The 27,489-nt window shown below is 38.9% G+C and overlaps 1 protein-coding gene across 1 annotated transcript in view; it reads right to left on the bottom strand.

The window, feature by feature from the left end:
* Positions 1 to 27,489, bottom strand: part of Dpysl3 (dihydropyrimidinase like 3) — a 104,783-nt gene that overhangs the window by 55,577 nt on the left and 21,717 nt on the right. The gene's annotated exons all lie outside the window — the stretch shown is intronic.

Below are 27,489 nucleotides of genomic sequence, written 5' to 3'. Positions count from 1 at the left end.
CCCTCCACCGGCTAGTGCAACGGAGCCAGCCTGCTCCACAGCCACCAGGGGGCGCGAGGGGCTTTTCTGGGCGGGGATGCTGCAGCTCTGGGTGTAAGAAGTACTAGCGTCGCCCTCCCTAGCCTTCTGGGCCAAGCCCCTCGACGCTCCAACGCCTCAAACAACCCTTAGACCGATTTTCCTTCGTCCCAACACTTGTTTCAGCAAAGAGATGGCATTGGACTTCCCTCCCGGAACCCGCTCTCCATCCCCGCGCGGGCTGACTGTGGCGGCAGCTGCCTTTGTTAGAGCCAAGGGCTGGGCGCTGCCTCTGCTAGTCGCAGTGTGTGTAAACAGCAGGCGCAGTCCTTTAGAAAGCAAAGACCTGGTCAGACTTTATGCAGCCTGGTCGATTTGCTGTTATCCTGAGACCATGAAAATACATATTGAGAAACCGTAAAGCAATTATTTGCTCTCAGGGGGCGATGAGGGGCACAGTATCTCATTAACTATTCTCTGTATTTAAAAAATATTCTCAGCCATATTAAAAAAAAAAAAGCCTACATTGTTGGATTCAAGAGAAAACATTAGTGTTCTGTGGATAAAAAGTAGAAAACACCTGTAGTGCCAAGACAGAAGCCTGGGCAATGTTCTGATGTGCAGCCATTGATTTTGTGAGTAGAACTACTACTGCTGCCACTCAGTGATCAACCATGTGCACTATTCAAAATTCTGCGTTTATTGCTGATAGAAATTATAGGACCCAAAACATGGCCTTTCAGCACTGAGATATATTGTTCTTTAGCTATGTGCTAAAATGAAACATTCAAAGGAAACCTATTTGGAGAGGCCACTATAGGTGGGGTCTTAGTGGTGATTGGGGTGTGGGGGCTTTCTTTGATCTGCTGAAAAATAATCCCAAACATACAATTTAAATAACAACAAAAATTTGGCTGTGTATGCAAAATTTATAAAATCCTCTATCACCCCCACTCTCCAACTGTCAATCCTAATATCCTACTAAAGAGAAATTTTGTAAATGCCATTTAGCATGACCAAATCTGTTAGGGATCTTGAATGCACACTTCTGTTAAATCAGGCCTCTGGTCACAGTTGTGGACATCTTGTCAATAGGTTGAAGGCTCATTTGCAGTAGAGAAGCTATATAAGGTATCCACAGAAGGAGGGTACAGAATGCAATAGTGTGGCTTTCCACAAACTTGAAATGAGCCAGCCTGGTGACATAATCAAAGGGCACTCTAACCCCCCTTAAGCACTCCCTCTCTGTGCTGAGTTAATCCAAGCTTCCAGTAAGTCATGGTTAACTGGACTAATGTGTCTTCACAGGAAAAGTCCACAGCAGTCTCCACTTGATTTCTGTGATAGTCTGGCAAGGAGGATGAATGCCAAGCAAGGTCACCTCCCTGTACTCTTTTGCAATATGCAGGGGGGGGAAAAAAAGAAAAGACTGGGCCAAAGGCACGCCCTAAACATTTTGCTTTGTTCTTAAAGCATAAACGCTGAGACCACTAGCCAGGAATTGTGAAATTACAAAGCATTCTGGGATTGGCATGCAAATGAGCAGGATTATATTTAGAGCAGAGTAAAAGGAGAATTAGTTACATACTATGAAACCTTGCAGAGCTCTGTCTCTTTCCCACATATTTTATTGCTCCACACTTGCTGGAAGGGATCTTGCAAACTTTGCTTTAGAAAAGTGAAGTTATGTACTGGACTTTTGACAATCTTAAAGAAATACCATTGCATCTTTTTTTTTTTTTAAATTGCCCTTTAATTTCATGGGTGTCTCTGCCTTACTTGCATCCGAGTTATCTCTTCTTTTAAAAGGTCATTATAATTCAGAAACTCTTTACCAAATATCTTAATACTATATTTTTTTAATCACTTGATAATTTTGTGTGTGTGTTGTGTGTTTTCAAATTACAAGACTTGATAAACCTTTTGAGGTTAGATTTGCCCACAAGAGGCTATTCTGAACAGGAATTCCAATGTGCTCCTCAGATCTGACTGTTGTGACAAGTCATGCACTGGAATACATAATAGCTAGCTAATCGGTTCAAGCTGTTGCCATCATCAGAAGCATACAACATACAATTTTTCCCTGTTTTGTTCTCTTCAATCATCTTTTACTTTCTTAAATAAAAATAAAGTCTCTAAGATGAATTTAAAGGAAAAATCCTTCCCTGGCTATGCTTTTCCTATTCCGGGAATAAGAAAGGCAGCCATCAATCAACACAGGATGCCTCTGTGTCTGGCCAAGGGAAAGAGAAGTGGAACCAGTATGGATGTTTTCCACAGTAGAATGACTCTGAATGGTTTTCCTTGGATACACAGCAGTGCTTGGCTTTAGGTCTTCAGGAAAATATGAGAGAGACACAGAGAAACAGAGACTTGACTTAGCTCCCAAAGAAACTTGATTTTGATCATTAAACCTGCCATTCTCTCAGACTTGATGGCTACCCTATGCTAGTTACTCAATGGTTTGGCCCCATTCTCGACTTCTCTCCTTCCATAACATTCCTACACTCTATATCCAATCTTCAGCTACTGATATTGCTTCTGTCCCTTCAATATATATCCATACTATGATCTCTGCATCTGCAAAGTTCTTCCTGCGTAGCCACCATCTGTTATTACTGGATTGCTGTATAACCTCCTAACTGGGCCGTTTTCTTCACCATCACTCATTCATTCACGCATTCTCATGACATATGACATTCACATAACATTTACCTTGTGCCATTATTTTTTCTAAGTGCTTGTGTTGCAAGGGTGAATAATAATGATGATAATGAAAATGTCCCATATCTCATAGTTTCCTTTATATCCTTAGTCAAAAGAGTACCATTTGTCATTTGCTAGCCCACTTTCCTGCTTTATTTATCTTCACAGTAATTTTTATCACCTGACATATTAATATATTATTGGGTATTATATTATCTTTCTTCCCCTCACAAGAATGCAAGCTCCTTGAGGTCAGGAGATATGTCGGTTTTATTCACTGAGTACCTGAAGTAGTCCTCTTGCCCATAGAAATTGCATAGAAATTAGAATTATTCGGTGAGTGAATGTAGAAATTTAAAAATCTATATCTGAAGAAAAGGTAATTAAGTGGAATAAAAGCTATCTTGTAACTAAACAGCAGGTAATTAGAACTTAGATTTTAAAATATCTATTTCTGCTCCTCTGTGGCTTCCTGGGTTTCCTGATTCTAGATTTCAGAGCAGGTGAATCCAAGATGGTGACAAGTCACTTTGCTAGTATGATAATTCCAAAATTGCAAGGCAACATATAGGCCAAAGAATGACCCAGCAGAATATATTTAGTACCTGAGCACTGATTAGAAGGCTGTGGCTTTGAAAGAGGCTGCCGACAAAGCCTATGGGGAAGATCAAAAATTATATGTTAAAGACTTTCTTTAAAGAAATAATATTGAATCCCAAGGAAAAAGTATGGACTATAATCCATAAGGGTGTGCTGTTTAAGGACCTGGATTTGGGAGTGAAAGGAACCACTTCCTATGTCCATGATCTTCAGCAGACTACTTTAACTTTCAGAGCCCTGGCTGGGTTCCTCATTTCTAAAATAGAGACTTTATTACCTACCTCACAATGTTTTTGTGATGGTTTATTAATTCATTCACCTAATATTATTGAATATCTACTATGTGTACCAAAGCACTAAGGATACAAATATTTGAACAAACCAGGTAAAATCCCTGATTCTCTGAAGCTTACATTATATCCTAGTCAAAGAGATGAGTCAAGATAAAAAGAGTTCAAATGGTGGTAAGTGCCTAGGGATAAATAAAGTAGAGAAGGGGAGGGGATAGTCTTCAATGTGTACTGAGAATAGGGTGACTTTTACACACAGGGGTCACTGAAGACTAGGTGAGATAACAGTAGATTGAACCAAATGGTAACAGTGAAGGTGGTTTAAAAAAAAAAGTCACATATTGGATATATTTCAAGGTAAAGCCATCAGTGTTTACAGATAGATTCAAATAGAGTGTGAGAGAAATAGCAATCAAGGGCCAAAGTTAATTTTTTTTTCACTTAAGCATCTCAGTGGAGGTGAAGGTGCAGTTGAGACTCAGAAAATGGGATCTCAGATCCTGTGCTTTGACATGCAAAGAAGTTTTAGACCCCACCTCTGAATCAAGGTCCCTCTGACCTTTGTTTGTCTCTCCCCATCTTAGCACAGAGAGCAGCTTTCTGCAAAGTTCCCTTATCTACCTGATGAGCTCTGCCAGAAGAAATGCAGTGCCTTCAGTCTTCAAACTAAAATTTCACTAACCAAAGACTAAAAGTCCTCAGAGGAAGAAAAGTTGTATGCCAATAGGGGTGATTCAGTGAAGTCTACACTTGGATACTCTTTTGTCACACCACTGTCATCTAATTCAGTCCCATAAAAGCCATTAACAATCCATTTTCTGTGGGCCAAACAGACTTGAACTCAGGCCACTGTGTATTCTCCAAGCATAATGGTTCCCCACCAATTCACTTATTATGGCCCTAAAAATTATCTACATTCTCCATTCTCCCTCTCTTCTATTGAATAAGGTATACAAGTTTCTGAGTCATGTTGGGCTGGTGGGTAATCATCATACCATGTGATGACTTCCATGCACATAATACATCTGTGTGTCTTTTTCTCCAATTAATCTGTCTTTGTCAGCTTCTTCCAGCAAACTTTAGAGGGTAAGGGGAAGATTTCCCTTTGCCCCTACTCATGGGAAATTCAAAGAAGGAATGGGATTAGGAAAAAAGTCAGAATGAGTTTGTGAACATTCCTACTAAACATGCAAATGAAGTGTTGAACATGCAGGTAGATATTTGAGATTAAAAAGGTAAGGGGGAAATCTAGACCAGAGATAAATATCTGGAAGTTGTCAAACTATAAGTATCATTTAAAGCAATAATTGTGGATGAAATTACCAAAGAAATGAGTGTGAGGGAGTGACATGACCATAAGAGTATGACATACTGACAATGTTTACTTTGTAAAGAAGGGCAAAATAAGATGAGAATGGATACTGGATGAAAGTGCTCTCAAGGTCACAAAGACCTTGACCAGAATATATATAAATGGGTATCTCAATATCTGCCTCATAGTGTTTTGTGGGGCATTTTGTGTATGTGTGTGTGTGTGTGTGTAGAAAGTGATTCAAGGGACATTTACTGAATATCTACTATGTATGCCAGGCAGTTTTCATGGGGTTGTGGGATGAAAACCTCACTGGAGTGTTTTTAGGAGAAAATCAAGGTGAAAACTTCAAACATATCATAGACAATTCTTTCAAAGGATTTTATTATAAACAGAGCAATGGATCAGTAGCTTGTCACTCCATGACACAGAAATAATAACATAGTTGTGTGTCAATGGGGGTGATTCAGTGATGAGAGGAAATTGCATGAGGCAGCAGAGAAATTAGACAACTGCTATATGGAAGTTCTTGAATGGGCAACACAGGTGACATCTAGTGTTCAAGTGCAGGGCTTCCTCTCAGCTGGGAACAGGAATGGTTCCTGCACAGTAATAACTCAAAGTATCCTGGCAGAGGCCAGTAGCTAGGTTAATTTCATGGAGGGAGTTTATGGAATTTGTCTTCTGACTGCATTTCTTTTCTCTGTAGTCAGGTAAAGCAGTCTGAGGGAGAAGGTACTGGAAGTTAAAGAAGAGTTGGCATGAAATTATTTTCCAGGAGAGTAAAAGGATTAGGAAAGCAATGGCAAGATTATCTGGCAGCACCCAGGAGTCCCTTCAGTTAGTGGCCATGAATTTAAATATAGATAGATAAACTTGGTTGTGACTGTTCCTTCAGCCACTGTAGCAGCATATGTGCAGGTCAGGAGTAGGGAGGGTGTGGAATTTAATATGGGTTCCCTTAGCTGAGTGTTGAGAAGGGAGAAAGAACTTCAAGGAAACTGAGGATGAAGAACGGGATCAGAGCTGGTTAAAACAGAAGGGAGGACACGCATGCACAAGGGAGTCAAGGACAGTGGATGTACTGATGACTAAATAAACATTCACATGAAGCTCTTAGAATAAAGTAAGTTAATCATGTGGCAGTTGTTCCTATGATTATTTTTAATGTTTTGATTATTACTTGCTGAACTTGTTGTGGTCAGGGACTATGTCTTATTTATTTTTACAGTCCCCAGTTCTTTTATAGTGTTTGGAATAGAATAAAACCAATGAGGGGAAAGTTAATTGCATAGATAGAAAAGTCCAGAAAATTCTTTGTTTTAATGTAAAAAATTTGTGTTCAATAATTTATAATTTTGACCACTAATAATATTTTCTACTCTTAAATATACACATTTATATTTTGCTATATTAATATGGGAAACATATTTCCCCATGGTCTTAATTTGAAAGTAGAGAAAAAAAAGAGTTCCAAAATAAATATAGAGGAGTACTGAAGGGGGAAAATCTACATACCAGGACTCTGTGAAATATACAAGCTACTATAATGTCATATAAATAAATATTTAATTTTAGAACTGTCCGTTAAGTCATTTGGGGTCATTAAATTTACCTACAACTCAAACAAAGGAAATCTTAGTCATATAATTCCACTGTTAGAGAATGAAAACCAAAGTGGTGATTCACTGCTATTATTAGATGTTGCATATTAAATACAGAAATAAACTAACAACCTTGTCTTTGATACCCAGAAGCCAAAAAAATTGTAAGTCACAAAAAGGTATGAATCAAGATCAAGGTCACTCCAGCTTGGGCAAAAGTGTATAAGCCTCTACATAGAGTTTTTCATTCCTTTCTTCAATTAGACAGTGATTCTGGAGGCTTCTGGCCTGTTCCCTGAGCTTTGCTAGCAGTTCATCTCAAAGCCACAAGTCAAGGTTATGGGTAAGTTCCGGTGGGAGGAATAAATTATTGTATGTTGATTTCTATATCTGATACAGCACATGCTAGACACACAGGTGAGCTACTCATTCTAATGGGAAAAAAAAAAATCTTGAAGCTTTGCTTTGAAGATCATAGGGGGAGACACTATGATCTGATTGATTGATTTAAACTTTAGGAATTTTTAAGATGTTGTTTTGCCAAAATTGCTGCTGTGAGACACTTTTCATCAAAGAATCCCAGTTTTTGGACTAATTATATTCATGAGATTGGGAAAGAAGACAGCCTGGCATATCATTCTTAATATCTAAGATCAGCTGTGGGTATAAGTGTAGGAACATTCACTGCCCCCACAGCAATAGCTTCCTTTCTTATTAAAACCACTTTTGAACTATGCTGTTCAGTTGATATCTGAATGTTTTTGAGAAGTGGTAGGACTTGAATTTGGAATTCAATATAAATTCAGACTTTTATCATTTATTCACCTATGATAAAATTTAGCAAATATTGTTTAATCCCTTTTTAGGTCAGGATTAATGTTAGAAATCATTTCTGCCACAACAGAGGCAGGTGGCAGCACTTAACCATGAAAAGCCAGGTGGATACAATTATCTGAAGCCCCAAGGTCACAGTGGTATCCAGGAACAAATGATCTGAAGAATTTTGAAGACGCTTAATAGATACTTACTGGTCAGAGAAGCAAGATGAATGGAAGTTGCCCAGATAAGTATGATGGTAGGCAGAATAACCCTCCCCACCACCATAAATATCCATGTCCTTCTCATCCCTACAACCTATGAAGATGTCACCTTACATGGTAAAATGGACTTTGTGATTAAGTTAAGGATCTTGTCATGGGAAAGTAATCCTAGAATATCTGAGGGGGCCCAATGTAACCACCAGAGACCTTATGAGGGATGGAAACTGAGTTGGACAGAGGAAGGGAGGGAGTTGTGACGAAGGAGGAGAGGGCCAGAGCCAAGGACATCAAGACATGACCATGAGCCATGGAAATTTTGCAGCCTCTAGAAGCTGGGAAAGACAAGGAACAGATTCTCTGCTAGAGTTTCCAGCAGGATAGACGCTATGCTGCCACCTTGATTTTAGCCCCATAGACACATATTAGACTTCTGATCCCGTGAACTGTACGAGAATAACTGCTGTTTTCAGCCTCTATGTGTAGTCATTTGTTATAGGAGTAATGAGGAACTATTATAAGGAATAGTAAAAGTAAATCAAGCACTGAATGATCAAGAGACTGAGGGTAGTCACCCCACTAAAAAGTCATGAATTCTGGCCCAATTTCTGAATCTGAGCTAGTTTTCAGGCTTGCAGTCCATTAAGTGAAGGCAAAGCTGTTTCATCAGGAGGAAGTAGCCTGCAATGCCATGCCCAGCACAAATGGTAATGACTCCTTTAGTCCCTGCACAACAGATCCTCATGGCCACGCACTGATGTGATTTAACTGGGAAAGGGGACAATCAAACATCTTGAGGACTGACAATACAGGTTCCCAAGTGACACTGATACTCAGAGACTTGAAATATTAGCATAGATCACTTGCAGAATGGAAACATGTGGAGAAGGCAAGTAATAAATGGGTTCCTGGCCTAGATGTGGCTTACTATTGGCCTCTGTGGTCATGTATGCACCTAACGGTCATTTTCACAGACTGCCATTGATTAACTGGAATAGACAGACAAGGGTAAGTAGCAAAACACCACTTCCACTTCGGTTTCTTAGTCTCTAGGGTAAGAGCTATCATACAAGGAAGTCTTGAGAAAACTTTAAAACTGACCTCCATTCTAACCTAAGATAGTAAATCAAAACATTTTTATTCTGAGGAGTGGCAGAGATTAAAATAGCACACGTAAAGACATGAAGATGCAGGACTGGTGTTCCCCATTGTGTCTCCATTTAATTCATTGATTTACACACTATAAATGCCAGACAAATCCCAAAGTGTGACTTGATCAAGTAATGGTCTAAAGCAGCTACTTTTCAAAAGCAGACTGACATGGCCTTGCATACACTGCATACAGCCATTGGTCTCGCAAAAAAAAGTGCTTTTCCATCAGAAAAGGGGATCCAAAGCACTTTGCACGTACTTAGAACAGACAAGAGTACACATGAATAGTCCCAAGCCCAGCATATGTTCACTATTATTCCTTATCACAACATAGTCTAAAAGACCTGTCTATATAGCTTGAACATTTCAATGGTACATTCTATTGATGGTATCATAAATTTGACTAGATGAGCAAGAAATAACAAGCTCATTGAAGACTTTGGTAAGACACATAAACTCTAGAGAGTGGGAGATCGGGTTTACAAAGATTCAGGGCCCAATCCGAAGTAAAATTTTAGGAGTCCAGTGGATTAGGGTACTCTGGGATATTTTCACCAAAATAAAAGATAAATTATTGCATTAGGCAACATTTTCTGCAAAGAAGGAAGCATAAAACCTGGAAGGCTTCTTCAAGTTTTAAAGACAATGTATTCCACACCTGAAAACATGTTCCAGCCCGAATACATAAAAAGCTGTCAACTTTTGAGTGTCTAGCCGAATGGGCCCTGTATCTAATCCAGTTACGTTTCCCTGCCACATGGGCCATAAAACCCAATAATACCTATGGTATAAGGGATACCTGTGGTGGATAAAGATGCCACATAGAGTTTATGCAAGTTCTAATAGAAGAATCCTAATTTAGACTCCTCTCACAAGAGAATTGTGCATTATTTTTAAAATAGATCCTTGAGAGCTATTAGACCCTGGTAGAAATGGAAGCCTGACCAGAGTCATTAAGTGAACATTTAGCCAGAAATGCCCATCATGAGCCAGGTTCCCCACATTATATGATCAGGTGGCCTATCAGCAATTCATTATAGATGGAAGTGATACATTAGCCCTTCTCATTGAGTTTTATCAAATACCATATCAATCAGAAGTTATGATCCTGAATGTGAAGGAATGGCCTATTTAAGGCCGAACTGAAGCACTGAGGTAGAGGTGATTCTGTGTAAGGGGAAGAATACCATCCTCCAGGATTCACTGTATATCTTAAATCAATGCCTTGTATATGATGCTGGGTCTTAAAAGGAAGGATAAATAAAAGAACCAAGGGGAAGAAGCAGGAATGACTGACCCTTTTCCCTTCACTCCCAAGGACCCAACTTGGGAAATGCTTGCTTTCCATCTCTGTAATTCTGGGTTATTTGGTGTCTTTTCCTCAGTGGGAAAATGTTTTCATCAAGGAGCATGACCCACAGGAGTACCCTTGAACCACAAGTCGCAGCAGCCACCTGGGTACTTTGGGCTCTTGTACCCAGGAAATAATCAGGCAAAGAGAGTCAACATTCTTGTAGGACCCTGACTGTCAGGAGGTAGGACTGTTATTACACAATCAGGGCAGGGAGGAGTATGCACAACACCCTGTGAACCACATGGGTTCTTGTAGATACTAACGCTCCCTAGCAGGAGCTCTGTCAGATGAGATTTCAGACCCAGGAAATAGATTCGGGATCCCAGCAGGAGGAAGAAGATGCAAGATGCAGTTGGAAATCAATGGATGTGTAATTGATGTGATTCTGCAATCTGTATCTGGGCTAAAAATGGGAGTTCATAACCCACTTGAAGCAAAGTGTGAAAGATGATATATCAAGAACTATGCAATGTTTTGAACAACCAACAATAAAAAAAAAAAGATGCAGTTGGGATAGTATTCAGGGGTGGCAATATCCCCTATCTAGCCCCCAACTCCAGCTACAGCCCCCATCCAGTTCCACTTTGCCCCCCAAGTCCTTTACATAGGCCTGTTTTTATATGTAAGCAAACAAAGAAGGCACACTGCCATAAGTGGGCACATGTTTACGACCTTGAGTACATACGCTGAATCAGAGTTTTTATGACCTTGACTACACACCAACCATAATAGAGCTGATTCATGACCTTAGCTACATACTAAAACTATAACATGGCTCACTGGAACCTCTGGCGAGGGAGCTTAGCTATAGGCATTTTGGGCTTGCACCAACAGGCTCTGATCCTCAAGATAAGGGTCCATGTCCCAACCCCAGGTAAATTACCTGGACCAGCAGAGTTCCTAGCTAAGAATGAGAAGAATCCAGAATGGTCATAAATAAAGGGGGTTAGTGTTAAGAGCAGCCATGAGAAAAGAAACCTAGAGACCTAAAAGGAGAAGACATTCCAAATCCCAGAATAGTTGCTCCAAGAAGTTACCCAAAGAAGTGAATCTGAACAGTACAAGGAGTGGTCTACATTAGACACTGTGGGACTAGATCTACCCAGATCCTTGTCGGGACTGGAGAGCCCACTCCCTCAGGTGCTCTCAACTCTTAGCCTACAGCCCCTCTGGCAAGTGCCCTTATTTAGGAATTGCTCACCCAAAGAGCAGCCTGATCCAACCCTTTGTTAACATGAGCAGATAAAGGCCTGCTTCCTCACACGAAAGGGCAACAACTCTTATGGGTCACTCTAGTTTCAGTGAGGAGTCCTGTGCAGTCAGCTCAAGTTTTTGATGAGACCCCATCACAGCTCAACTTATCCTTCTGCCAGATCCTTCTTTCCCTTGCACAGATGTGGATCCCAGGAACACTCCCTAGTGAACTTCCTGTACCCTCTTCTCCATCTCACAATCGGCTTCCCAGGAAACCCAACCCTGCAACAGTGAGACTGACATTAAACCTTGACAAAGATTTTTTATTTAGCCAGGATTTAAAATTTTATAGATTTTTACACTCACGTTTAGATTTCTTTAAAAATTAAAGGTCCTGGCAATTCTAGGCTCACCGACACAAATTAGTACCCATCACTGAGAGGCAAATACCAGCTGCCTTCTGACTGCACATGTATTCTCCAACTAGCCAGAAATCCTGTTGCCTCCTCTTCTTTTACATAGGACTGGCTTCCTTTTACGTATGTCACCTTCATGGTCTCTGGCCATTTAGATTTCTGACATCAGACCAACTGAAGACTCTGAGTTACTTAGAAATTATGGAATAGGGACTGTGTGTCTCAAAATGTGAAGGTTGTTCAAATTCAAAGAAGTCTTTGGTACCTGTATAGAATGGAAGTAGCAGTGACTTATCCTCAGGGAACTACCTCCTCCCCAGTCCACCCCACCCACACTGAGCCCTAAACCACAAGATTGAATCTCTGAATGCCCAGACCTTTTGTTAAAAGCCTATTTGAGAGCTTGTGCTAGGGCTGCTGAATCTTCAGATAAGAGCAATCAATTTCCCCCTTGGGTGAATGGAAACACATGTGATTTGCTTCCGATCTCCCCCTGTACAGCACAAGAGCTTACTCCCAGATGAAGGATGTCAGACTCATTTCTGGATCAAGGCTCAGAAGAGCAAGCCAATCCCCAAGTGCTAGGCTACAACCCCAGTTTATATTTTCCAGGTTTCCCATCTGTCTCCAGGAAGGAACTTTGGTTGTATGCTGTGGGTGTGTGTGTGTGTTTCTCTCTGGTTTCCTGTACATAGCTACAGCAATCACTCCAAGGCCACAGGGCCTCATCAGCCTCTGATTCCCTACCTTTTAGAGAAGAAGTAATGGCAGAGATATATGTCTGAGTTCTAAGTCACAAATTGCACTGAGAAAATTCCCAAGGGTGCCATGGAATGAGAAACAGTCATCTCTTGCACATAACTGACACACCAAGAAATGAGGGCTCCTTGATTGAACTGGTCACCTCTACACTATGATTCTCAAATGAGACCCTGTGCTTCTGACCAGGAGGCCCAATATCAAATGCTCACCAGACCCCCAGAATACTTGGATAGTTTTAAAGTTTTAAACATTCATTTCTTATCGATAACATGAACATAAGCATCAAAAAAAAAAAAAAAAAAAAAAAACCAGACGGAAACAAAAACAGCTTAATTTCTCAAATTCATTTAAAGTATTTGCAACTGGAATTTCAAGAAATACTGGGGCTTACTTGTCTTATCTATAAAATGGGTCAGTATAATAGATAAGTGGATATGCTGACACAATCATGAGGGGAAAGGTCTTATGGACTGATTCATTCATAAGGAGTTGCTGATATATATAATTATATCACAGAGTGATTAAGAGAAAAGATCTTGGAGTCTCTATAGATCAAATGGATAAAAAACGAAGGACCCCTGCTCTTCTTAGCCAGCAGTGACTCATTTTTATAATCATATGCCAAATTAGATAAGGACTTTCTGAACTTGGAGTGCAGTATATTGAGCATTTTCCAAAAAGCCATAATATTCATAACCAATTAATGCATATTTAAACAAGCAACCAGGTCCTGTTTTCACTACCTTAGAGTCACAAATTAATTTACAATGACTTCCTAAAACTCCAAGGTAATGTTGAAAGGGATGAATCATTTTGTGTTATTGACACCTGACTAGTTTTTACTTTTTATGAGGATTATCTTAGTCCATTCCTACCACTATAACAAAATATCTGAGATGGGGTAATTTACAAATAACACAAATTTACTTCTTATAGTTCTGAGAGCTGGGAGGTTCACAATAAGGCACCAGCAAGTTTGGTTTGGTTGAGGACCCTTTCCCCAGAGATGGTGCCCTCTGTGACTGCACAGGGCAGAGTGGGCAAGCTAGCTCCTGTTGGCCTCTTATCAGGGCACTAATTCCATACCTTAGGTTAAAGCCCTCATGATTAATCATTTCCCAAAAGGCCTCACCTCTTAATGCTATATCATGGGTTATTAGGTTTTGACATATGAATTTGGGTTGGGACACCAATATTCAGATCATAGCAGGGATACTCCATAGCCCAAGGGAAAGTGAAGCATAAAAAGATGCTAGTTAAAACAGTGGTTCTGTTATAATGAGAGTTTTAAACTAAAGCCACTGTGGAAAGCAATTCTCATTAACACCCCTATAGCTTTGATTCAGTCCTAATTAAAATTAAAGATCAGAGGGCCACTGTCTTTTTCTAAGCAGGAACCCTGGAAATCACTTGTAAGGCTAGTTTTAAGAAACCACTGTCACACGTGATTTCACAAATACAATGCCCTGGATTAGCAACTTGCCTTTGTTTAGGAAGATGGGGAAAAGATTAATGAACATTTATGCATGTCCATAGAATTTAAGCTGAATCTATATTCTCTATTTTATCACCATAAAGTTGAGTTTCTATGTCCTCTAATTAAAAAAAAAAAATTGCAGAGAAGTTCCTGCATTAGTGAAAGTTCATTTTAATAGACTCAAGCATCTGCAAAAATTTACCACAAGAAATTAGATGGTCGGAATGTTTGCTGTAAACCATTCTCAGATAAATGTAGAAACTGTTTGCCATAGAAAGTTCATTGACTCGTTAACTTTCTGATGACGATTTTATGATGACCTTGTTAACTGAGTTCTCTTTAACTAGTATTAGAAGATGGTAAGAGTAGATAGGCAGAATTAATAATAGCCACATGACATTCAACATGTAACAGAACACAACAAGCCAATTAACTTGAGAACACAATGCAGGCTTTCTATTTTCCATGATGACACCAAGAGAAAAATGTCTGAGATAGCCTATCATCCCTCACCAGGGACAGAGTGGGGGACCCCAATAAATATTGGGATGCCGTTGAGCTACCACCACACCCTGATAGCCTTGGCCACCTCCAGCTCTGAAACTGTCTGCCTAATGCCAACAATCCTCTCCTTCCCCACGTTACTCTACATCACTGACAACTGCTGAACATTGATATCAATAAACCTCATTGGCTGGTGCTGGGCCCCCTTTGTTCCTCCCCACCTGGCAAGCAGCCATTTTTTGCCTTGATAGGGCCAATGGGTTCAACCACAGAACTGAGAAATGGAGTCCAGCTCTGCTGGTCATGATGACATGTGCTTAAACTCTAGCTTTGTCCTGTAGTGACAAAAATGAACTTGTCCTGTGTTGCCTCTGGACAAGTTCTTTGAAACTCAGTTTTCTCCTCCGTAGAATGGGATAGTGGTTAAGTTATATGGCACACAGTGTAATAACAGAGAGGTCCTGATATTTTGTAGATGCTCCTAGAAACCGATCAATCAATCAAATTAATTAAGATATTACGTAATGTTGCTCAGGGTCAGAGGGTTGTTGAGTGAAATCTGTCAAAGGAGAGCCAGAAGACAAACCTCCAGAGATTACATGGTATTTATTTCTACACATCTTTCTGAGGGGGAGCATTTCTAGTTTTCTTCAGATTCTCAAAGACCCCAAAAACGTCATGCATTCTCTCACCACTGGTGTAAATTGCTTCCTAATCCTTATCTCTCACCAGACCTGTTGCCTCAGCTTCAGGCTCATAATCCAATTGTGTACAGGGCATCTCTACCAGAGTGAACCACAAGTGCCTCAACTCCAGTGTCGTGGACCCCATGTGCACAGTCCAGATCCCCTTTGGGAAATAAAGAACTTATGACTCCAGCTTCCACACATGCTGCTAGCAAAAGGATCTCAGCCACCAGCCATCTGTGGACACCTCTTCATCTAATGACATCTACCTTGCCTGAGATGACACAGCCTTGGGGGTTGACACACATCCAGTGATACCAATGATGTACACCAAAGCCATAAAGGCTGGGCCTTCCTATCCCAACTCAAGACAGAGCTGAAGGTTCATCCTCTCTTTAGAACTTGCGGGGCCAGATAAAGTCTCTGCTGAGGCTGTGTTCCTTCTCCACCCTTTTTCCTTTCCTTCCCTTCTATTGGTGTTGACCTTAAAAGCAGTCCCTGGTAAACTTTTTGCTTCCAGGGCTGCTGGACCACCCAACACATCTAAGAGATTTCCAGAATCCCCTCCTACACTTCCTGCAGGGCCGTGCAGCTCAGCTGGTGACAGCTCCTTTTGCCTGGTCACCCTAAGGGGAAACCTGATCCCCAGGCTCCAGTGCTGTTCCTCTCTCTGTTCCCTCTGCCTGGATCATGCTTAACTAGTTTTGCTCTTTCTTATCATTCAGATCTTATCTGAAACTTCACCTCCTCACTTACCTGTATATGAATCTCCATTATTCCCCAATACCCTCAGGTTAAAGCCCAGGATTCTTAATATGAATGTACAAGGCTGCCCAGCCTTGACCCCTGATCATCCCTGTGGCTTTATCTCTCTTATCCTTGACTCGCCTTCATGTACCAGAAACCCCAGGACCTAAGAATTCCTCTTTCTCATCATGCTGTTTCTTGTCTCCAAGCTCTTGTGAAGTCATGCCTTCTGCCTAAAACGGTTTAACCCTCCTTGACTTGGGAAACTCCGAATTATCCTTTAAGACAGCTCAGGCATTATCTCCTTCAGAAAGCTTTCTCTGACCTCTTCTCAATGTCCCTGATGCTTCTGACAGCTTCTGCTGACCTCCAGGACTGCCCTAATAAAATATGTTGCAATTATCTGTTTTGTTACCATCTCCCTTGGTTCTTTGAGCAGGGGGTTCTCTTTACTCTTTATTTTTTTCTTTTTTGGTACCAGGGATTGAACTCAGGAGCACTTGACCATTGAGCCACATCTCCAGCCCTATTTTTATTTTATTTAGGGACAAGGTCTCTCTGAGTTGCTTAACCCCTCGCTTTTGCTGAGGCTGGCTTTGAACTTGCAATCCTCCTACCTCAGCCTCCCAAGTGGCTGGGATTACGGGCATGCACCACCACGTCCAGCTCTTTTTACTCTTTATTGCATCTCCTGTGCCCCACATGGCACCTAGACTGTAGAAGATGACACTCATGAGATGCAAGTTGGTTGATTGCTTTGAATGAATACAAACATACAACTACACCACATACATACACAGAGGCAAACATACATAAACACATTCAAACCAAAGCCCACTTGAAGGCAGAATTCTGAAGCACAGATGGGTCGGGGGAAAGAAAGTTTTGGAGGTATTACCTGGGTTGACTATTGTCTTAATGAAAATACCTTGTTAAAAAGCTAAAGTTCACAATCCCAGTAAAACAATGGAAAATAAAGAAGGAAAAATATTAAAAAGATTCAAGTGTAAGTATCCAGAAAGGCTGGAATCAGGATCTATCAGCCACAGTCCTTCTTTTACCCCCTGAGGCTATATGGTCACTTTATCCACACCTCTAATTACATTAGCTACTTTTTTGTCTACACATTTGGCCACTCCATGTTTCTTTATTCTAGTCACATTCTGAGAAAATAAAATGAATATCTCTTGGTTCCGATTTCCAGTTGGAAAGATTCTGATTGTCTCTACTTGGGTCAGTGAATCTATAATCTAATCACCTATTGGGAAGCAATAGTAGAATCACATGACAAACAACTGTATGGTATTCACCCATGTAGACACAAGGACATTTCTGCCATTATGATGATGGAGGAATCCAAAAGAGACACCTGGTGGCCAGTTTCTTACCTGCTACCCAACAAAGGGAGCAAATATGGGTACACAGAAACTCATAGGTCATTATCAAGGAACTATATAGCAGAAACTATATAACAGCATAAAAATAAATTGAGATAAAATTTACAAGGGTTATTCTTGAAAATCTAGATCTGTCTGCTTGCCATAAACCAAGAAATGTTTTTAGTCCATATGTTCACATGTATACATCTCTCTCTCCCTCTCCCTCAGGCATCATGGTCTCTGTCTATTTACCCCAGCATCATTCATCTCTTAGATCTTCAAACAGATCAATTCCATAAAGCCAAAGGAATCAACCCATTCAGTTCAACATGTGAGACTAGGGAAGGCACGTGGTTTGCTCACCCCTAACTCCCTGTTAGTTCAGGGTTCTGGCTCCAAATCCAGAGATCCATCCTGTATCACACTCTGCTTCACTTCTTCCTAGAAAGAGAGGCAGAAACAGAGCTGGATTGCAGCCCCTCCCCTGTTCAAAGGTTCAGTAGTACTAAGGTAAGTTTCAAATGAAATAAATTTTTGCACAATATGAGAAAAGATGGGTGATATGAAGCAGAAACAGTTCACTCTTCTGAAATCCAAGACATAACACCAAGATGTTGTAGTGAAAAAAGAAAAAGAATAAAGGAATCAAGAGACCCAGGTTTGAACCATGTATGTTTTATTAACAAATTGTTTGATCTCAAGCAATTCTGTTAACCTTCCCTCTCTTCAATGAAGAATACATTCTTTGCTTCCAACTTCTTTGGGCTGATGATCAAATGAGATAATGGAAATGTCTCTGAAAAAAACCCCTTCATTCTTAAAGGCTACATGAACACCACCAGGCCCTTAGTATTATTTTTTAATCATGTTAGAAACATATCCAGGACTGATACACACTCAAAGGTCTATTTACAATTGATGCTTTCCAAGTATGAACCTGCCTTTAAGTACCTCTCTGTTTTTCAAATTATATATTTCTCCAGATGCATGTTTCCAGTTTTCCAGGCTGATCTCATTTGTTCATTTCCTGTCCATATTTCTAATCTCTCTCGGCTGCTCTGTACTATGTCTCTTCCTTACTGGTGTCTGTAACACCATCCTATTTACCCTCATCTGCAGATATAATTGCCATAATAGGTTTATGGCCTCTTTCCAAGCCATTAATAACAATGCAAAATGAAATGCATCTGAAGCTCATCTCTGCAGCATCCTTCTGGAACTTGCTGCATGCCTTTTTCATTCTCAAGTGGGTTTTGAAGACAATTTTAAGGTCACTTCTTATGGTTCACGGAATCTTCTATCATGACTCAAGAGTCTTTTTTTTTTCCTTTTATTCTCTTTTTCTTAACCATATGGGAACCAGAACTTGTTTCTTTTGCTCACAGTAAAATAAATAAAATAAAAGTAAAATAAGTTATAGAATAGAACGTATGCCCATGAAGCAGGGTACTTTTAAAGTCCTAACAATAAATTAGTACGTTCCTGTCCAAAGTTCTCTGCTCACATCAGTGTGAGTGCTCACTGTGATACTATCTTTGCGTTGATCCAAAGTTCAGGAAGATCTAAGGTTTCCAAATGGGATTCCAAATACTTGTGTTTCTTTCCAGTCGAGACTTGCAGCCAAGTTCTTCCATGAACCTGAGGAATGGGATGCATAAACTTTGAGGCTCACTACAAAAGAAAAAAACTTTCTTTGTTGTTTTTATTAATAAATGGGCAGGCATTAGAGTCCCTTTTTGGCTTATATTTCAACACGTGGCAGTTTCTAGAGAGAATGGAGTTTGAAGAAAAAAGTGCAAGAACACAAGGACTAATCCATGGGTGAATAAACTTGAGAAATGGTTTGTATGAGGTATTGTTGGAAACAATTTGCTTTTCTTAGTTTGGAATTCATTTTTCTTTTTTTGTTTTTAAACTGAGCTTGGCATGGGGTACTTCATCTTCTGATCTCTAGAATGTCTTTGTTTCTTTCCCAGCACTCCTGGTAATGGACTTTCCCACCCCCAGATTTCCTTTTTGTGGTTAAATTGTGATTCAATTTCTAAACAATTGGAATTTTTAAATTTGAGATCTCAACAGTTGAGACCTTTAAATTTCTTTTTAGTATACATTTTAAACACAACCTTAGAAGTGCTGAAATTTAGCTCCTGAATAGACAAGAAAGAAAATCTTCATATATCTTGATAACCTAAATTAATTGTAGTGTTTGGAAAAGTCTCATTTAAATCAATTCCTTTCATCTGTGAAAGAGGAAGCCCATGAACTTTGGACACAGAAAGACCTGGTTTTCTATCTGGGCTACATCAAATTCTTGCTTTATAAATCTGGGAAATGTTCTTAACCTTTTTGAGTTTGTTTCCTCTTCTATAAAATGAGGCTAAATAACACTCATCATATAGTTGTGTTTGGACTTAATATACATCTTGGTGACCAGTACAGTGGCTGTGCATAGTAGGGGATCACTAAATGTCAGCTGCTTCCCTTGCCTTCCCAGATACACAATGTGAAATCTGTCATCTTTTATTAATACACATGGCACACTCTCTCATAACACTATTACCATGCAATTATCAACTGCTAAAAGGAAAATGTCTTTTCATGGATTTAATAATAATGATAATGATACTATGTGGGCAGCATTCTAAGTGCTTTATATGCATTATATCACTTAATCCTCACAAAGGGAGGTACTTACACTATTCCTATTTACAGAAAAGGATTTGGAAGCATACAATAGTTAAATGACTAGCTAGTTGGTGGATGGGTCAAGACTGGGATTCAAGCAGTCCTCTGCCAGACCTCACACTGTAGCCATTCTATACTATTTTCTAACATAGTACTGTTTATGATAGCTTGGAGGTAATGACTATACTGCAAACAGTAATGTATATAAAGCAATGTATATAATGTGTACCACATGATAAATTCTTAATAAGTTACAAATAATAGTGAAGGAATGAGGTGTTTATTGTAATACAATTAGATCTTCTCTTGTAAGATCTTGTTTTTAAAAACATATTATCTATTGTGATAGAACTCACATAGCATGAAATGCACCCATTTAAAATGTCCAATTCACTAAGTTTTTAAGTGTATTTATAAACTTGTACGATTATCACAATGATCAAAGGATGAAACATTTTTGTTTCCTGAAAAAAATCCTTTGCTTTTACTTTTAAGCTATAGATGAACACAATACCTTATGTATTTTTATATGGTGCTGAGGATTGAACTCAGTGCCTCACACATGCTAGCAAGTGCTCTACCACTGAGCCACAACCCCAGCCCCAATCTTTTACTTTTAAGATCTAAATTTTCATAGATTAGGTCTTTTAAAGGAGATAATATGTACAATAAATAATACTTCTCCATATATGCTCATTAGAATATAAGATGATACAGTTACTCTAGAAAATAATTTGTCAATTTCTCATATAAGATTTTACATGTACTAATCATACAACTTAGCACTTGCACTCTTGGGCATTCATCCCAGAGAAATGAAAATGTACATTCCTACAAAAACCTGCATAGGAATGTTCATAGCAAGTCTATTCATAGTAGCTGAAAAATGGAAATGGCTAAGATGTTCTTGAATAGTTGAAAGGATAAGTGAAGTCTGATGCATGCACACAATATAATAGAAAAGAAGATACTATCATCACATGGATTTGTATTTAAGGGTACTCTGCTTAATGAACAAAAACAACTTTAATTAAAGTTATGCAGAGTAAGATTCCACATATATAACATCCTGAAAAATGACAAAACTTTAGTGATGGGAAATAGACCAGTAGTTGCCTGAGAACAGGGACAGGGAGGGTGTGATGATTAAGATACTCTATGAGTGACTTCTGGAAGTGATGGCACAATTCTGTATTTTGATTATAGTGGTGGCTACACATCTATACAAGGGATAAATCTGCACACAGCTATACACACACAACCCACATTCATGATACACTAATACACACAAAATGCATTCAAAAAATGGTGAAACCCAAATAAGGCCATGCCAGCTAGTTAACAGTGTGGTACTACTGTTATACAATAGCGAAAGCTGAGAGAAGGTGTTCAGGAGACCCTATGTACTATTTGTGCAACTTCCTGTGAGTCAGTCTCTAATCTTTTCAAAATTAAAAGGTTAAAATAATGGCATTTCAAAAGCAAAGCTGAGACAAGCTTTGAAGAAGATGTCCAAACCTGAAAGTTGGCAAGTATATGATTTTTGAGATTGTTCTTAGGATCAAGACAGCTTGATCACCATTGTGAAAGACCCAATTAGAAACATCAAAAATCCTAAAATAATGGAAAAATATTTAAGAGAATGGAAAAAAAAACCACTTTGGAAGAATACAAACAGAGCCTCAAAGTTAGTATATGAATGTAAACTAAATGAAAGAATAAAGAAAAGTTACCCAATGAAAAGTGCAAAAACCAAAGTAATTAGAAAGTAGAAAAGTAATTTCATGTGAAGAACTGTCTAACATATTATCATAATGAGGAAAACATTCTTAAATATTTTAGAGGGAAATTTGTAGTAAAAAACTCAGAAGTTAATTTATTTGGATTAACAATATAATCATAAAGTAGAAACAATGTACACATTCTCAAAAATGAATATATGATTATTACACTACTTGTATAGACAAAAAAAAAGAATAATGACAATAAGTCAAATTACTAGTGCTATAAACCCAGGAACTTTTCTTAATTTTTTACACCTATCAAGTTATTTAATTCTAAAAAAAAAAAAAAGAAAAGAAGAAAAAATCTGCTGTAGTTCATAGTATCATTATGGACAATTTCACAAATGAGAAAACTAAGACACAATGATTTTATATTACTTGACCAAGCTTAGACAACAAGTTAATTTGGTGGAGCTGGAATTGCAGTTGATATAAACACAAATGGGCATAAATTCTATTTTGAAATTTAAAACTAAATAAGGGATTATACTAATCTATAATTTTAAAAGGAAAATTAAGCCCTAATACTAATCATTTCCTCAATCACCTTGTTAAAAGAAGAAACAAACAGGTTTTATTTGAATTAACATAAAAATTCAGTTATCTGAGGTTCAATCAGAGGACAATTTTTTATAACTACAAATAATTGATGTTCATAATGATGAGTGAGCAATATGGAGGAGAGACAAGGTCCATACCAAATAAGGAGGGATTGGAAAGGAGACTTCCATATAAAACCCAGTTGTTTGATTAAAAAAGAAAAGAAACTAGGAAGATCTATCATGGACATAAGGTGATGTCATGGAGACTTTTTTTTTTTGTCTTGACTCATATTCTAGATGGCATGTTGTGAGGGAAGTCTCAGAATTTTTAACACTGATAAGATCCTCAGTTTGGGTGTTATCTCAAACCATTCAACTTCTGAAGTGAAGTATTAATATTAACAGCCACAGCAAAGATACTCTGGAATATCCAGCAAAACAAAAACCACAGGAGACACCCTTGACCCAGGGTCATGAGACCCTTTCAAAAAAAACAAAAAACAAAAAACAAAAAAACCACCAGCTGATAAGAGTTGCAAATACATTAAAAAATCTGCCCCAGGCAAGATGGGGCAAACACAGTATTTGAAGTCTCTCAAACCTTCATAAAATAAAACAGTTGGGTAGATAAGATAAAATCAGTTATGTTAAAATTGGTGAAATTCCCAAAACAAATTATATCTAAGTAAGTAAGAATAAGACAATATCCAAACAGAAAATGCAGATTTTTAAAAGAGAAAAGTATATAATGTCTAGAAATGAAAAAGAAAAAAAAAAAAGATGAGACCCAGTGAAATTAGACACTCCACAAATGGTTCAACAGCACATGATATACATCTGAGGAGAAAATCTGTGAGTTGGAATATAAATATGGTGAACTAGCTTTTATCATGGCAAAGGTAGAGATACAAAAACAGTGTGGAGGTTAAAACACCTGGACATTAGAGAAACGGCTCACCACAAAGTGGACAGCATCTCCAGGTAATGAAAGGAGAGGTAACAGAGAGAGACCATACTCACAGGATCACTTAGGGCTATTTTTGTTGAAAGATGGAATTCTCAGATAATGGCTCCTATGTTGAGTTCAAAGAAGGAAAAATAAAAACAACTAGACCTTTACTAAATTGGTAAACTTTAATGAAAGAAAAAAAAAGATGTTAAAGGCAAGCTGAAAGAAAGAATGATTACCTAGAATTACCTAGCCATAACAATTCTGAAACCATATTAGATTTTGAAAGACTCCTGGAATCTTTAAAGAAATATCAAACATCATCCAGTACAAGGTGAAGGCTTATTGTGTTTTAATTCTCAGTAATCCAGGAAAATGAAAATGATTTTAAAAAACCTTCTCCTTGTATGTCGTTTACAGCTTTTCAAAATTTCTTCCATATGATGAACTGAGTCATGAGCAGTTGATCTGTTAGCAGCTGATTCAGCTGGCAGGGATTCTAACTGCTAGAAGCTTCATGCCTTGGGCAAGTTAGTTCATCTCTCTGTCTCATTTCCTTTATCTACACAATGGTAGCGCTAACATTATAATATTTTGTGTTTAAATGAAATTATACATGTAAAAATGCTTAAAACTGCCTGAGATTCAGGATTCAACACGTGTCAGCTATTATTATTATTACCATAGTTTACTGGATCCCCACAATGGGGATCTGCAGTCCAGTTTGCTTGTCTCCATTTTCCAGGGAAATTCTATCATTTGAGAGTTAAAAGCTCATCTGGAATCACAATTAGACTTTTCAAAACTAGAATCAGAATTCATGTTTCTTATGCCCTCCCATTTTCAGTTCTCTTTTTAATTATTGTTTTTATTAAAAAATGATTTTCAATAAAGGATTTATCTTGGGTTACACCCTGCAGAACACAGTATCTCCATAGAGCTTCTCAACACAGATTGAGTTTTAAGTTTTTACTCCATCTCCAGTCAGCACAAATTAATGTCAATTAGGATTTCCATTTAGCAGTGCATAATCATATCTGTAAGAAAGACTGAAAAGCATAGTTTTTCGATCTGAGCATATCTCCTCCCTCAACAAAATCAGAGGTGCCTTAGTAAGAAAGAAGGAGGCAAACACTCATAACATCTAAGAAGAGTGGTCTTAGAAGCAGATCCTCTGGAAACAAGGCCGTCAAGGGATCCAAGATGTCTCCCAAGAAATCGGGCACAGCACCCACTCTATAAGATCCTGAAAAATTTGGCCCTGTTGACCTATCTGGCTTTGATCTTTGCTCCACTTATGCCCTTACTCTACAGAGAGGTTCCTGACCTTGTCTTTCTTTCTCGTTTATAGATCCTCTTCCTGGAACTTCCTTCAACCACCCACAATCCACATAAACCAGCACACATTTCCATCACCATGGCTTGCACACACATTTTCCCAGGCTATCTCAAATGTGCATTAAGGTCATGAGGAGTCTTCCTTGAACCCCAAGTCCTGGTCCAGTTCTCCATCTGTCTCTGAGCTACTAGGGTCTACTGTGCTCCCTCTCTCTCCTTCACAAATGGTTAGTAACTTGAAGTCAAGAATTATTCTATTTTAATTGGGTCAGATTCACATTTTGCTCATTTTTCTTTGCCAATTATGTATACAGTATCTGGCATCCATAAGGGAGCAATAAATATTTATGGAATATAGAAATCAGTAAATTTCACTCCAAATTTACCAAGCATTTATAAAAGGGAAAAATGGTGTACCCATGCAGTGATAACACCTATGACTTAACATGAGTTTACAAGCGTGAGGTATGATGGATTTACAGGGTTACAGGGATTTTCTTCTTTTATTTTTCCAAGAACCTACAACATTCCAATGATTGTTGTGGTCACAGTACAGATGAGAACAGTGAGGCTCTGAGAGATTATTTGCCCAAGGTCACAAAGCTTAATAAAACATTGGTCAAGAACCTGAACGCTGGTTTTGGTTGTGTCTACACCACAATCTACATCCTGAACTCTGGGCTGTGTTGCTGAAACACAAGCTTTGGCCCGTTTGGCTGTGTATTCTGAGAAGGTGGTGCAGCATGAGGTGCCAGAGCACAGAACAGCTGCTTGGTAGTGAGAATCTAGGGCATTTTATCTCGTCTGAGGATAGAATGAAAAGAGAGAAGTAAAAGGCGAGGGGAGCTTTATTTTGGGGAAGAGAGGAAGCAGGATGTCAAATGAAATAAACTGAGAATCCCACATCAGAGCAACCACAGATCCCGTCTAAGACAGGCATTTCATCTATCAACACCATTCTGACAACCAGCTAATTAAATCTCTCTGGGGAAAAGGTTCCCGTCTTGACTCACAAGGGCAAGTGCTGTGCCCTGAAGCCTGTTCCCCACATGGAGCTTAGGAAGGCCAGCTTCCCAGATGGCCTGATAATCGCTGCAGCAAGCTTAACACTGGAAAACAGGCAAAGGCCACAGATTATACAGAGAGCAAGCTTAGCATAATGAGAAAGGCTTACATTGACTGGACATTTAAAATAAGTCTCAAGCAACTGAGTGGTTATTTAATTGAATCCTCCAGAAGAATCTAATGAGATAGATATTATCCCATTTCACAGATATGGGACCACAGACAGTGATTGTACCTGGTTTTGCCTCCTGCTTCTCAGCTCCAAGCCCATCCTCCCTTACTTTACATTCTCTAATTTCTGTTTGGCTGGGGACTGTATAAACTGCATGGCTCAGGGCCCTTAACCAGCTACCTTCCTGTTAGATTCTACAAAGAGAAGACAGAAATTGGAGAACAGAAGGCCAGAGATATGAAAGCAGAATTCTTTCCTGTCCCTCTGTCCCATGAGCATCACCCCTGTAGGCATAGTTGTCTCCCCCTGCAGCTTAGTTCTGCCCTTCCTCCCCTGGTTTTGTCATACTCACTCAGGAGGACCAGGAGCAGCTGGGCCACAATCTATCCTCAGATATCTGAGCGCGGATCCTGCAGGGCAGCCCCACCTCTTTGTTCACTCAGCCTTGGGGGCTGCTGCTTCCTGTAGTTATTATCTCTGGACTCCTCTATGTTCCTTCGTTGCTTTTCAAATTCCAACATATATACAGTCAATTCTCTGCATTAGACCCCTCTAACTGAAGTACCTAGTAGTACTGTTCTTATGACAGAATCTGGACTGTCACAGAGACGTTGAATACCCTGTCCAGTGTCCTGCAGCTAGTAGGCCGCATGGCCATTGCTCAACTTGGGGTTTAACTAGGCAGCTTTGTCTACTGTGGAAAGCAAGAATCACAACCAACAATATTTGTTGAAATGAGCCAATTCCTTTTTTTTTTAATTAGAGCATTACATTTATACATAGTAAAAATCATACATGCATGGGCTTTGACTGACTGCATTTCGGTACCTGATCTTCCTTTCACTCATTTATTTATTTTTGATTGGTGCTTTCTACAAATTATGAAGGTGGAATTCCCTACTGTATATTTATATGCACACATAATGTGATTTTTGTTAAATTCATTCTTCATTTCCTCCCTTTCCCCATCCCTCCTCCTTTCCTATCAATCTCCTCCTTCTACTCCACTAATCTTTATGCCTGATTCCCTCCACTGTTTTCACTTATTTTGCTCAAGTTTCCACATAAGTGACAAGACATTCAATGCTTGATTTTCTAAGTATGGCATATTTGACTCAACATAATGTTCTCTATTTCCATCCGTTTATGGGCAAATGCCATCATTTCATTCTTCTTTATGGCTAAGAAATACTCCATTGTGTATATATACTACATTTTCTTAATCTATTCATTTATTGATGACTATCTGGGCTGGGTGAACCAACGGCTCACATTTTAACTATATTTTAATAAAAAATAATAACATGTATGTTTTCATAATTGTCACTTGATATAATTTGGAAGGAAATACATTATAGTTAAGGGTATAACTTTTGAAGAAATATAAGCTCAAGCTTAGTTTTGTTATGTAATGACTGTATGATGTTTGACAAATTACTGAACCTTGCTGAAATTTAGCTTTGTTATCTATAAAACATGGTTACTAGAACTACCTACTCATAGAGTTGCTATAATAATTTAATTAACATAATAGGTATATCAAGAACTGGGCAGAGTCTGAGATTGTTTTACTACTTGTAGTCTAACCAGCTATCCTGTCACTACTTCACAGGTGTTGGCAGAAGGAAGGAGACACCAGGATCAAGAACAAAGGGCTTTATCACTCAAGAAAAAAGCATTAGCCAGATCTTCCTGTTGGTTTTCATTGGTCATCCA

This window comes from Marmota monax, unplaced genomic scaffold (assembly GCF_021218885.2).
Source record: "Marmota monax isolate L192 unplaced genomic scaffold, Marmota_monax_Labrador192_F-V1.1 WCK01_AAM20220418_F8-fsc00006, whole genome shotgun sequence".
Classification (NCBI taxonomy): Eukaryota; Metazoa; Chordata; class Mammalia; order Rodentia; family Sciuridae; genus Marmota; species Marmota monax.
Note: the sequence above shows the minus strand (reverse complement) of the source record. Positions and strands in the feature narration are given on the sequence as shown.